The sequence below is a fragment of the Triticum dicoccoides genome, chromosome 7B (genome assembly GCF_002162155.2).
Source record: "Triticum dicoccoides isolate Atlit2015 ecotype Zavitan chromosome 7B, WEW_v2.0, whole genome shotgun sequence".
In the NCBI taxonomy this organism is placed as follows: Eukaryota; Viridiplantae; Streptophyta; class Magnoliopsida; order Poales; family Poaceae; genus Triticum; species Triticum dicoccoides.
Genome location: NC_041393.1, coordinates 25,213,034 through 25,226,890, shown reverse-complemented (window position 1 = coordinate 25,226,890; position 13,857 = coordinate 25,213,034). Strand labels below are relative to the sequence as shown.

General features: G+C 40.7%; 1 pseudogene; it reads right to left on the bottom strand.

Annotated features, from left to right (window-relative positions):
• Positions 1–2,021: 2,021 nt before the first annotated feature.
• Positions 2,022–7,157, bottom strand: LOC119340652 (annotated as a pseudogene).
• Between the last annotated feature and the right edge of the window lie 6,700 nt (positions 7,158–13,857).

Below are 13,857 nucleotides of genomic sequence, written 5' to 3'. Positions count from 1 at the left end.
GTGGATGAACAGTTGGCGGTGGGAGTGGATGAACAGGACCCGTGGCGTTGCCTATGGATGAACAGGACCCCGATCGATCGAGCCGGTTGGGGCTGGATGAACAGGACCCCGTGGAGGGCTGGATGAATAGGACGACCCCGTGGAGGGTTGGATGAACAGTAGATGGTGGAGGGGTGGATGAACAGTAGTCCATGGAGGGGTGGTTGAACAGGATCCCGTGGAGAGGGGTGGTTGAACAATAGCCGGTGGAGTAGCGCGCGGTGGAGGCTGGATGAACAGGAGCCCGTGGATGAACAGTCACAGGTGAAGGCTGGAGGAGGTCGACGATGGATGAACAGTAGCCCGTGGAGGCTGGAGGAGGTCGATGGTGGAGATGAACAGTATCCCGTGGAGTCCCGTTTTGCGGTACGCCACACCCCTCCCGATGAACAGGACTCCCGTTTCGACCGTAGCGCTCCAACACAAGTCTGTTTCGTCCGTTTTGCGATACGCCACACCCCTCCCGATCAACAGGACCCCTGTTTCGACCGTAGGAGGTCTGTTTCCTCCGTTTTACGGTACGCCACACCCCTCCCGATGAACAGGATCCTGTTTCGAACGTGGCCGGTCGAACACAAGGCCGTTTCCTCGGTTCTGCGGTACGCCAGGCCTCATTTCCATCGCCTGTTCCTTCCAAGCCCTCCCGATGAACACGACGATGCATTCCGTTCCGACCCAGCCGGTTGGCTCCCCATGAACACGACGACGACGCTGTTTCTCCGTTCCGACCAGCCAATGTATACGAGCCCTAGCCGTACGTATATATGCGCGAGTAGGCGTTCGAGACCCCGCCCGTATGTACACATACGTGGCCGTATTTTCTTTCTTGCGCACTAGCCGCTGTACGTACGTGTACATGCTACGTGCGCGCCTCTACTATGACACGTGTGTGCCTCTACTACGACATGTGCGGGCCTCTACATCCACCAGTATGTACGTACACGTTCGTGACCAGAATGACAACGCTACGTACGCTTCGACCAGGTGCCACTACAAGAATGCTGTTGATCCATGACAACCCCAAACCTTCACAGATCACTACGAAACTGCCACAGACGTCCATCGGCGACGTTTTTGAAAACCATCATGTATTCCCTGTCATAGATTGGTCTTCGTGACGGTGGGCCAAAATCTTCACAAATTGTGTCGAACCGTGATGATCCTTGGCCGTCATATATCAGCACTAAGCCCATTCAATTTGGGCCGGGCCTGGGCCTCGCCTGGACCTTTGTGATGACTCAAAACCATCACAGAATTCATGATGTGGCATGCGCATGGACATGATGGGCTAAAGGCCCATGTAGTGGCTGGCCCAATTACACTTTTGGCATTATGTTTTCAGCCCAATCTGGTCTGTTAACCTATTTCCTTCAGTCCAATTTGTTAGCCCATTTGTAAAGGTTTAGCCCATTATATGTTTCCTATGGTACAACCCGTTAACCCATTTCCTTCTGTCTAGCAACCCTATGTAATTTCAACCCATTTAAGCTTCACTTTGTTCAGCCCATTGTGTTTTTTTAATCCAGTATGCTATTGTTGGGACGAATTAATTCAGCCCTGTTTGCTAGTCAATTTCGGCCCAGCTATAGTGCAACACCCAGCCCAAAGCTTCAGCTCATTGAGCCCATTATTATTTTTAGCATGGACACAATTTCTAGGCCTGCTTATTTCAGTGTGGTTTGCCAACGAACTTCATCCCAGTTTGGTCTGCTTAGCCAACCAATTTCAGCCTTGTTCCAGTCCATCATCAACCCAGGTCAAAACAGTAAATGATTGCTTCTAAACTATACAGCAATGTTATATATGAACAACAATATATTACAGAACATAATAATGTGACAACATAAATTAAGTTCCCACATCAGATCACACATGTTCTGATCCAACATAAATATGAAACTACAATCACTCTGGTGTCACAAATTACCGCGGCTGCATTCATATACATGAATAGTTCGCATGCAATTTCAACAGCAAAAGCATTACCAGATAACTTCCAACAAAAGCATGGCACCAGCAAAATATCACACATTGCCATCACCTTAGTGCAATATACTGTTTCAACAACCACACCTTTCCCTGTAGCTGAACTTGATCACCTCTGGCTTAGCAAAAGGTCAAGTTTTGCATCCATCTCCAATTGCTTCTTCTTGTACTCCTCTTCTTGTCTGACCCTTGCTTCTTCTGATTCCTCTACCTTCTTAGTCAAGGTGTGGACAAACTCCCGAAGCTCTGCATTACCTTTCTTCTCTGCTGCCAGTTGTGCTTCAAGGTTGGTATCACTAGTTCTCTCACGCACATACTGGATCCCCACATGCTGAAGAAACTTAGGCTTCTTGGTGTGCTGAGTGAGCACCTCAGATACAACCTTAGTCGCAGAGATAGGTTGTTGTCCATCTTTAGTAGGTTGAGAGACCTTCTCTTCCATTTGATTCTAGCAATGCAAGCAACAAACAAACATAGTTATGAGGTTATGAGACAGCTTTGCAACAAGACATAAAAGACAAATAGGTAACCTCCCTTGGTTTGATCACATGTATGTATATGATGTACAGATGAAGACATCTAATTATGCAAAAGATTAAGTTCATGTGAACCCTGACTACTGGATCTATTGAAAAAAGTAAACATTGTGATATGGTTAGCACTCTTCAAACCCTGACTTACAATTGCAGATTGTACAGTCTCGGTGTACCCTTTCTTCTTGTTGCTGTAGTGGCATTCTTTGAACAAATCCACTACAGTGGGTTCTTCATCTTTGTATTTTTCTCCCTGAAACAACATATATGCAGCAAGCTTACTTTTGTATTCACTGCTGCTTTAGATTCAATAACTATGAAGAAGTGCACTTGACTTTATTCATTTGTTTAGGATAAGATAACATTGGCTAGATAAAGCATTTATTGGCTGGAGCCAGGGAAACATTATATACAATAACTCTGTAAAAACAAAATTTCCCAGGTAGAATCCACAACCACAAGCCTGACTTACCAAATTGTCACGGTGCACGCGATAGCTGTGCGAACCAGTTGTTTGATGGAACTTAACCTGTGCTCGGTTAGCTTTGTTCTTTTCACAGATTTTCTGCATCAAAAGATCAAATACATGTAAGACACTTTGTAGGTTAGCATCTATCTTTTTGGGATTCTTCTACTGGTGATGAAGAAAGGCCCGAGGTGTGTTTCAACTTTTAGGCAATCTAATCAAGTAAGGCAAAATCCTGAATGTCATACCATCATAAAAAAGTTGTGTGCACTTCCCCAATTTCTATCCAGAAATTTATGGCAATGCTCCCATGAAGAATGCATGCAGCACTAGACTTGTAAATAGCAGCTATAGCAAGCTACCAGACAAGAGAGACAGATAAAAGCATCTAATTGTGCAGCCCTGGTATAAGCGCATAAGCAATTTCATAAATTAGAAAATGGCAAATAAAATAACAATGTAATATGTGTAACAAATAAATTGATGTTATTTTGTCTTATAAATTTGTTTAAAAATCATTACCCTGCTTTCCCCCTTTATATTACAAATAATTTTTATGTACAAATTTTGATCAACAAAACGGACCCAATTGGTATTTGAATGATTATTTCATTTATATCAATGAATAACTTGCAACTCAGTACTGTTTCCATTCCTAAATCAAGGACGTATTTAACTGTATTATGGCAAACATCTGAGGATGAAGGGAGTATCTTTTTGGTCTTGCTACTTTAAATTATGTAAAACTGATATTACATGGATACACATATTAAAGTGTTTGGATCTTTACAATTGGTCACTGATTAATTGATGAGTTGCATGACTCTGCTCATCGTAGTTTAAAATATGATGCTTAAAGTTACACATGTGCGTGTGTGTGTATATCACTTTCTCAAGAAACTTTATCAGATATATATATTGTTCAGTGCCTTAGATGCATGTTAAGAGAAAACACTCATGTCTCACCCAATTGTGTAGACGTGCAGTTGTATGGACCTTATCTTACTTGAGAAACTAAGTAAATGAATATTGATAATCTATGGTACACGAAATGAACGTACCCATGCCATATTGTAAAATCAGGTATAGATGTGCCAGTGCGGAAAATGCTAATGGTGGTTGCTATCCTGACAATCACAGCAGAATTTAAAACAATCACAGCAGAATTACTACTATTCTACTTCTATTTGTTTGCAGCAGAACTACTACTCCTACTACTCATTTGCACACAATTAGCAGAATTTAAAACTATCACAGCAGCAATATGGAGGATGGGGATGAGGGGATCAGAATGGATGGGAGAGCAAGGATCGGGGTTCGTGCTGGTTAGCGTCGCCCTGACATGTGCTAAACATGTCAACCTCACCCCGGTAGGTTGTATTGCGTCAGGTTTCCACTTTCTAGCCCTGGCACCATTCTGACTCATTCCATATCACGAGGCGCACATGAACGTGCTAGATAACGACTGCCCTGGTGGTCGACCGCCATAAGTCCACACTCTATGCCAGTGTAGTCTCTGCCATATACTCCCTCCGTTAAGAAATATAAGAGTGTTTAGATCACTACTTTAGTGATCTAAACACTCTTATATTAATTTACAAAGGGAGTACTACTTTTTGAATGAATCTAAAAACTACACTTAAAGTTTTAAATCAAAGAATCCCAAAAGGTACAAGCAAAGAGTTAGGTTTTCAAGAAGTGTATACCATCTTTTGGGGATTCTTCCAGTTTTCCACAAGGGCATTCCACTGGTCATCAGTCATCGATTTGACAGGAGAAATTCTCGTCACCAAATTGAGTGGGAAAGGATCAAAATACTTCTGCTTGAGCCTGTACCATTATTGACGGACTGCAGACTTCATCATTTGAGTACAAACCTTCATAACTGGTGCAGCTTCTGTGTCCATATGGAACTTTATCTAGACAGAAGAAAACACATGAGTAAGAATCACAATATAGACGTTGAGTTTAAGTACATAAATAAAATAAAAGAAAAGACATCTGGATATCTCTCCATACAGAAATCTTGTGTTCACGAAAAGAGTTGTCCTATCTTTTTTTTTGCGAGGTAACAGAGTTGTCCTATCTTTTCAATTGCTTTTCTTAAATCTTTACTTTTCCATACAATCTAGAAAGTAGATTAGGTAACTATCAAAAGATAATGAAATAGAAAAGAAAAACACCATCCTGGTGCAAAGGCAACTACAAATTCATAAGCTACGACAATCATCTCACCCAAGGTTGCCGCATCTAAATGCTAACAGCTGACTACAGGAGCAATGACAGTAATCTGTCCTGAAGAGCAAATAAATCTTTAGCAAAACATAATTATCTTAAATCATTACTAGTTTGCTTTTGTGATAATCTTCTCCCTAATGTAGCATACATGACTATAATTTGTATAAATTGAAGGCCATTATTTCTCTGGAAGTGTTTAATATCAAATAGTCTATGCAGATAACAGTGGAAGGTGTGAGACTAATGAGAATGGGGCGAAGGTTTGTCGGTTACATGCTGTATTTGACTTGCATTTGCTAACTGATATGTAGCTTGCTAGTCATTGAAGAGAGGAAAGGCCTAGACTGTGTACTTACACCAATTTTGACGACAAAATCTTGGAAGATCCCAGTGTTGTCCTCTTTCTTGTAATCCTTCCAGCACTGAAGCACAGGCACATGGTTTCTGACAGCAATATTGCATTCAGTTGCAAATTTTGCAGCAAGAAGAGGAAGCTCCGGCCTTATCTTTCCTTCCGGGATAATGAGTGGCATTTTGGCCCTCCGAGCTCGACTGATCCTATTGAGACCTTTCCCCATATTGCTTCCCCTTTCCCATTGTTCCTCTACTAGTTGCACGCCTACAAATAAGAAAAATTAGCAGCAACTAAGCTCAGAAAATAGCCAAGACAATATGTTGGTGGTCCGATGGCAGCAACAATTAAAGAGCAAATGGTAGTAATAAGAGAAGCTAATGATCTATGCACTAGTACATGATATCACAAGCTTAAAGAGTTGATAGCAGAGCAGATAAACAAATGAAGAATGGCAAGGAACATTTTCACAAGCATAAACAACTTTGTGCAAGTAATATTTTTTATCAGTTTCTTTTGGTATTCAAAACACAAGAAAAGCGACCACAAATGGTTGTATGGCATGCAGTTGCAAAACTCAGCAGATACTACATATCCAAAACAATAGCTAAGCCGCCTCTATTCAGAAGAAGTGCCCACAATGGTATTACATAGCAATGCCTGCAATGGTATATCATATTACATGCCGTAACCATGACTTGAAGGATATCAAGAATGAATGTTCACAAAATTAAGCATATACGATTGAATTGCTAAATTCAGAATCTACACAGAAAGATGCAGTCAACAAGATATGAAATTAGGATTCAGATTAAGCATATATGATTGAATGGCTGAATTCAAATTCTAAAGTTTCATCTCACTGATAAATGTAGAATAAAGTCAGTAGAATAACAACCGAAGAGGCTGGTTGTCATCACCTTCCTTGTTCACCATCTGGTTGTGCTCATCAGGCTGGGCAACAAGATAACTTCCATTGGCCATAGAGGTGTTATCATCACAATGGACGAGGCCATCGTCTCTAAAAAAGGCAGTAAGTGAGAGTGCATTGATCATATAATAAAATCTAATAGACAAGGCTTGCTATTTGGAAAACATATAGGTCTTCAATACTAGCTATTTAAAACATATGCAACATGAAATTAATTAAAAAATATTACTACCATGAGGAAATAGATAGACATCTGGCTATTCCACTAAAATAGGCGTAGTTTTATGGATATTCGCGGCCAATCCATGTCAAAAGACAGAATCATGAGCATGGTGAGATATTAAAAGGAACAAAGTGCAATGAAACCAAATTAAGGTTTAGATTAAGCATATATGATTGAATTACTGGATTCAGATTCTAAAATTTCATCTCATGGCTAATCCCTACGGTTTTTAAAAAAGTGTAGATAAAAGTCAGTTCGGTAGGAACTGAACAGACTGATTGTCATCACCTTTCTCATTCACCATATGGTTGTTCTTGTCAGGCTGGGCATTGAGATCACTTCCATTGGCCATACAGTTGTTGGCATCACGATGGACAAGGTCACTGTCTTCTAAAAGAGGCAGTGAGTGAGAGCGCATTGACCATACAATAAAAGCTAATAGATAGGGCTCACTATTTGAAAACAACTTAATCTACAATACTGGTCAATTAAAACATATGCCAATATGTGACATGAAATTACTTCGAAAACTATTACTACCATGAGGAAGTAGATACACATCCAGCTATTCCACTGAAACAGGCTTAATTTTATGGATATTCTTGACCAATCCATGTTGAAAGACACAATCATGAGCATGCTATGATATTAATAGTAAGGAACAGAAAGCAACGAAGCCAATGATAAAAAGAAAAAACAAATATTAAGGGAATACAAGATATAGAACTTTGTTGGATATAAACATGCGTGTGGAAATTCAATTCATACTTATCAAAGGTCAATTTCCTGCCTTAATATAAAGTGAACATCAGTCCTCAAGTGAATCCATTTAGTTTAGTTAATTTCATTGATCCTACAAAAGCTCAAGATAGTAAAAAGTATCGGGTGGTAGAACTTGCCTTCAACACCATGCTGTGGCTGGTCATCAAAGTTGCAAGCAACTTCTTTGCCGTGGAGGACACGAGCAATAGGAGCAGTTGGACATTTAGGGCCTGACATCCCTTCTCTTTGAGCACTTGCATCATCATCTTGTAATTGTTGTTTCTTTGACCTTGTAGTTCTAGTGTTAGTTGGCAGGTCCGCATGAACTCTCTTAGTTGCTCGAGGCTTGACTCCACCAGGACCATCAGTAGGTCTTTTCACACTAGTTTTTTGGCCAGCCTTCTTACATTCCTTGAGGCCCTGATAAAAATAAAAACATGGATCAATCAATAAAGCATGAAAAAAAAATATGATGCATTACCAAACAAGCAACATATGAATTTCAGGTACAGAAATTTCACATATGACCATTGTGTTTTAGGCAACATAGGTAGTACTCCCGAACCAATGAGCAAAAAGAAAGGAAAAAAAGGAGCACAAAGGTTAAATTAAGTAGTTTTCTAGCTGGCACCACAACACCAGACTAACTATAAATCATATATCAGTTTGATGACTAGTGATTTCAGTGCATCCTCCTTCCTTATACTAGATTCACTAGTCTGCTCAGCAGTTCTTAATAACAAATTACTAATTTTTCATGGTGAGTTACATCCGTATGAGACTCAAATTTACACTTCACAGTACTGGGCCCTTGTTTCATATAAACAACCAGAGATCTAATGAATCACAGGCACCAGCAAATGAAATCAAAAACAAGAAAGAACTCATTTATTAGCCATACCACCTCAAATTACACATACATGTGTACAAACAACAGATAAGAAACCGTGAGAAGGGTTAAGGACCATACCATCTCGCGCGTCTAGGGTTTGGTGGAGGCGGAGGGGGAGGGGGACGGAAAACTTAGCCAGCCCGGATGCGGAAGGGAGAGGTAGAGGTGGAGCGCTGGCTGGCAGTGGAGGCGAGAGGTGGGGTCGTGACCGGCGGTGGAGGTGGAGTCGCGGCCGTTGAATGGTGGCGGGAGGGAGTGGCTTGGTCAAAGGAACGGTGGAGGCTGAGGGGGGCGGGGAGGAAAGGCCCCGGCGGCTAAGGCGGAAGGGCCCCGACGGTTGACGCGGAGGGGCCACGGCGGTGGAGGCGGAGCCTTTGCCGGCACTAGGGGGGAAGGGGAAATTTTGGGCGATTTGCGGGCTGGGGGCGGGGCTTGGGGTGGGGTTATGGAGTTTCCGTGTGACAATTACTAACATGCCCTTCGTATAGACCAGCTAAGTATAATTTTTGCGTGGGTAATAGTGTCAATTCACATTGGTGCTTTTTTGGCTTGGCGCCATTGCAGCGAAAATTGGCCGCGTGCGCGGGATTTCTTGCAGCCCGGCCATGTTTAGAATGCTCTAAAATATATATTATACAAACACATTATATTTGACGTTTCTTACACTATGTTTTAGTAAATACTCCCTCTCTATCAAAATATAATACATTTTTTAAGGTCAAAAAACATCTTATATTTTGATACACATGGAGTAATTATTACTCTAGTACTATTAAGGGGTACGTTCTAATCTCATATCTTATGACTCTTGTGTATTTGGACAGTCAAATAAGACGAATACCGACCTGATTATCCCTCAGCGCTTGCTTAATTACCCACTTGGCACATCAGACCACGCTTGAATTCCCCTTTGCCGCTAGCTTGATTACCCGTTGGTGTCGACTTGATTAGCCCTCGGCACATTAGATCAAGAATTGATTACTTCTCAGCACACTAGATCAATAGGAAGACACTAGGCGGCTTGCTAAGGGGAACACGGGAGATAGTAATGGGATTGAGGATCCCGCACTCGGATGTTGAACGAAGGATAGGTGATTGGTGTTGACCATCGATTGAGCAATGGGAGATCAACCCACATGCTCCTCACTGCACATGGGAGACTTATACGATATTGAGGTCCTCAATTCATGTGGCCATGCCAACTGTGTAGACTTGAATAGTCGAAGAGATGGAAGTGATATTGATTACTCCCCGACACACAAGATACCAATAAGGGAGATCATTAGATGGTTACCTTACAACCACATAGAAAACATCGATGCTTGACTCCACGAGGGAAAGGGGGAGGAAGATCATTGGGCGCACCATGAGGGCTGATACGTCTCCAATGTATCTATAATTTTTGATTGCTCCATGCTACTTTATCTACTGTTTTGGACTATATTGGGCTTTATTTTCCACTTTTATATTATTTTTGGGACTAACCTATTAACTGGAGGCCCAGCCCAGAATTGCTGTTTTTTTGCCTATTTCAGTATTTCGAAGAAACGGAATATCAAACGGAGTCCAAACGGAATGAAACCTTCGGGAACGTGATTTTCTCACCGAACGTGATTCAGGAGGCTTGGACCCTACTCCAAGAAGTGCCAGAGGCGGTCACGAGGGTGGAGGGCGCCCCCCTGGGCGCGCCCCCTACCTCGTGGGCCCTCTGTTGCTCCACCGACGTACTCCTTCCTCCTATATATGCCTACGTACCCCCGACAGATCAGAACGAGAGCCAAAAACCTAATTCCACCGCCGCAACTTTCTGTATCCACGACATCCCATCTTGGGGCCTGTTTCAGAGCTCCGCCGGAGGGGGCATCTACCATGGAGGGCTTCTACATCAACACCATAGCCTCTCTGATGAAGTGTGAGTAGTTTACTTCAGACCTTCGGGTCCATAGCTAGTAGCTAGATGGCTTATTCTCTCTTTTTGGATCTCAATACAATGTTCTCCCCCTCTCTTGTGGAGAACTATTCAATGTAATCTTCTTTTTGCGGTGTGTTTGTTGAGACCGATGAATTGTGGGTTTATGATCCAGATTATCTATGGAAAATATTTGAATCTTCTCTGAATTCTTTTATGTATGATTGAGTTATCTTTGCAAGTCTCTTCGAATTATCCGTTTGGTTTGGCCAACTAGATTGGTAGTTCTTGCAATGGGAGAAGTGTTTAGCTTTGGGTTCAATCTTGCAGCGTCCTTACCCAGTGACAGAAAGGGTTGCAAGGCACGTATTGTATTGTTGCCATCGAGGATAACAAGATGGGGTTTTTATCATATTGCATGAATTTATCCCTCTACATCATGTCATCTTGCTTAAGGCGTTACTCTGTTTTTAACTTAATACTCTAGATGCATGCTGGATAGCGGTCGATGAGTGGAGTAATAGTAGTATGTGCATAATCGTTTTGATCTACTTGTCCCGGACGTGATGCCTATATACATGATCATTGCCTAGATATGCTCATAATTATGCTCAATTCTGTCAATTGCTCAACAGTAATTTGTTCACCCACCGTAGAATACTTATGCTCTTGAGAGAAGCCACTAGTGAAACCTATGGCCCCCGGGTCTATTCTCATCATATCAATCTCTATCGCTTTATTACTTGCTTTGTTTTTACTTTGCCTTTTACTTTTCACTTTGCATCTATCTATCAAAAATACCAAAAAAATTATTTATCATCTCTATCAGATCTCACCCTCGTAAGTAACCGTGAAGGGATTGACAACTCCTAATCGCGTTGGTTGCGAGTAGCTATCGTTTTGTGTAGGTACGAGGGACTTGTGCGTGGTCTCCTACTGGATTGATACCTTGGTTCTCAAAAACTGAGGGAAATACTTACGCTACTTTACTGCATCATCCTCTCCTCTTCGAGGAAAACGAACGCAGTGCTCAAGAGGTAGCAAGAAGAATTTCTGGCGCCGTTTCCAGGGAGGCTCACGCAAGCAAGTCAATAATACCAAGTACCCATCACAATCCCTATCTCTCGCATTACATTATTTGCCTCTAGTTTTCCTCTCCCCCACTTCACCCTTGCCGTTTTATTCGCCCTCTTTTTCCCAATCTCCTCCTCTCTTTCCCGTTTGCCTTTTTCCGTTGCCTTTCTGTTTGCTTGTGTGTTGGATTACTTGTTGCCATGGCGCAAGATAATACCAAATTGTGTGACTTCTCGAATGCCAATAATAATGATTTCCTTAGTACTCCGATTGCTCCTCTTAATAATGATGAGTCTTGTGAAATCAATACCGCTTTGTTGAATCTTGTTATGAAAGATCAATTCGCCGATCTTCCTAGTGAAGATGCCGCTACTCATCTAAACAATTTTGTTGATTTGTGTGATATGCAAAAGAAGAAAGATGTGGATAACAATATTGTCAAATTTAAGTTATTTCCGTTTTCGCTTAGAGATCGTGCTAAAGTTTGGTTTTTGTCTTTGCCTAAAAATAGTATTGATTCTTGGAACAAGTGCAAAGATGTTTTTATCTCTAAGTATTTTCCTCCCGCTAAGATTATCACTCTTAGGAACGATATCATGAATTTTAAACAACTTGATCATGAGCATGTTGCCCAATCTTGGGAAAGAATGAAATTAATGCTTCACAATTGCCCTACTCATGGTTTGAATTTATGGATGATCATACAAAATTTTTATGCCGGATTGAATTTTGCTTCTAGAAATCTTTTAGATTCCGCCGCGGGAGGCACGTTTATGGAAATTACGTTAGGAGATTCTACAAAATTGCTTGATAACATTATGGCTAATTATTCTCAATGGCACACCGAAAGATTTTCTAGTAAAAAAGTGCATGCTATAGAAGAAATTAATGTTTTGAGTGAAAAGATGGATGAACTTATGAAGATGTTTGCTCCTAAAAATACTCCTCTTGATCCCAATGATATGCCTTTGTCTACCTTGCTTGAGAATAATAATGAATCTATGGATGTGAATTTTGTTGGTAGGAATAGTTTTGGAAACAACGCGTATAGAGGGAATTTTAATCCTAGGACTTATCCTAGTAATCCTTCTAATAATTATGGAAATTCCTACAACAACTCCTATGGAAATTTTAATAAGATGCCCTCTGAATTTGAGAGTAGTGTTAAAGAGTTTATGAATTCACAAAAGAATTTTAATGCTTTGCTTGAAGAGAAATTGCTTAAAGTTGATGATTTGGCTAGGAACATTGATAGAATTTCTCTCGAAATTGATTCTTTAAAGCTTAGATCTATTCCTCCTAAGCATGATATCAATGAGTCTCTCAAAGCCATGAGAATTTCCATTGATGAGTGCAAACAAAGAACCGCTAGGATGCGTGCTTCCAAAGATGCCTTTATTAAAGCGTGTTCTTCCAATTCCTATGAAAATCAAGATGAAGATCTAAAATTTATTGATGTGTCCCCATTAAATCTTTGTTTTGCAATATGAATCTTGATGAAACTGAATATGATCTTCCTTTACCTAGAAGGCATTCTAAGAATTCAGAGTTTCTAGATCTTGATGATGAAATTGATGAAAGTGGGATTGAAATAAATAGGAACCAAGATGTTGCTAAACCCACTATTTTGGATCTCAAGGAATTTGATTATGAAAATTGCTCTTTGATTGGTTGTATTTCCTTGTTTCAATCCGTGCTAGATTCTCCTCATGCTTATAGTCAAAATAAAGCCTTTACCGAACACATTGTTGATGCCTTGATGCAATGTTATGAAGAAAAACTTGAGTTGAAAGTTTCTATCCCTAGAAAACTCTATGATGAGTGGGAACCCACTATTAAAATTAAAATTAAAGATTATGAGTTTCATGCTTTGTGTGATTTGGGTGCTAGTGTCTCTACTATTCCCAAAGCTTTGTGTGATTTGCTAGATTTCCGTGACTTTGATGATTGCTCTCTAAACTTGCATCTTGCGGATTCCACTATTAAAAAGCCTATGGGAAGAATTAATGATGTTCTTATTGTTGCAAATAGGAATTATGTGCCCGTAGATTTTATCGTTCTTGATATAGATTGCAATCCTTCATGTCCTATTATTCTTGGTAGACCTTTCCTTAGAACGATTGGTGCAATTATTGATATGAAGGAAGGGAATATTAGATTCCAATTTCCCTTAAAGAAGGGCATGGAACACTTCCCTAGAAAGAAAATAAAATTACCATATGAATCTATCATGAGAGCCACTTATGGATTGCCTACCAAAGATGGCAATACCTAGATCTATCCTTTGCTTTTATGCCTAGCTAGGGGCGTTAAACGATAGCGCTTGTTGGGAGGCAACCCAATTTTATTTTTGTGTTTTTTGTTTTTGTTTCTGTTTAGGAATAAATAATCCATCTAGCCTATGTTTAGATGTGGTTTTGTCTTTTAATTAGTGTTTGTGCCAAGTAGAACC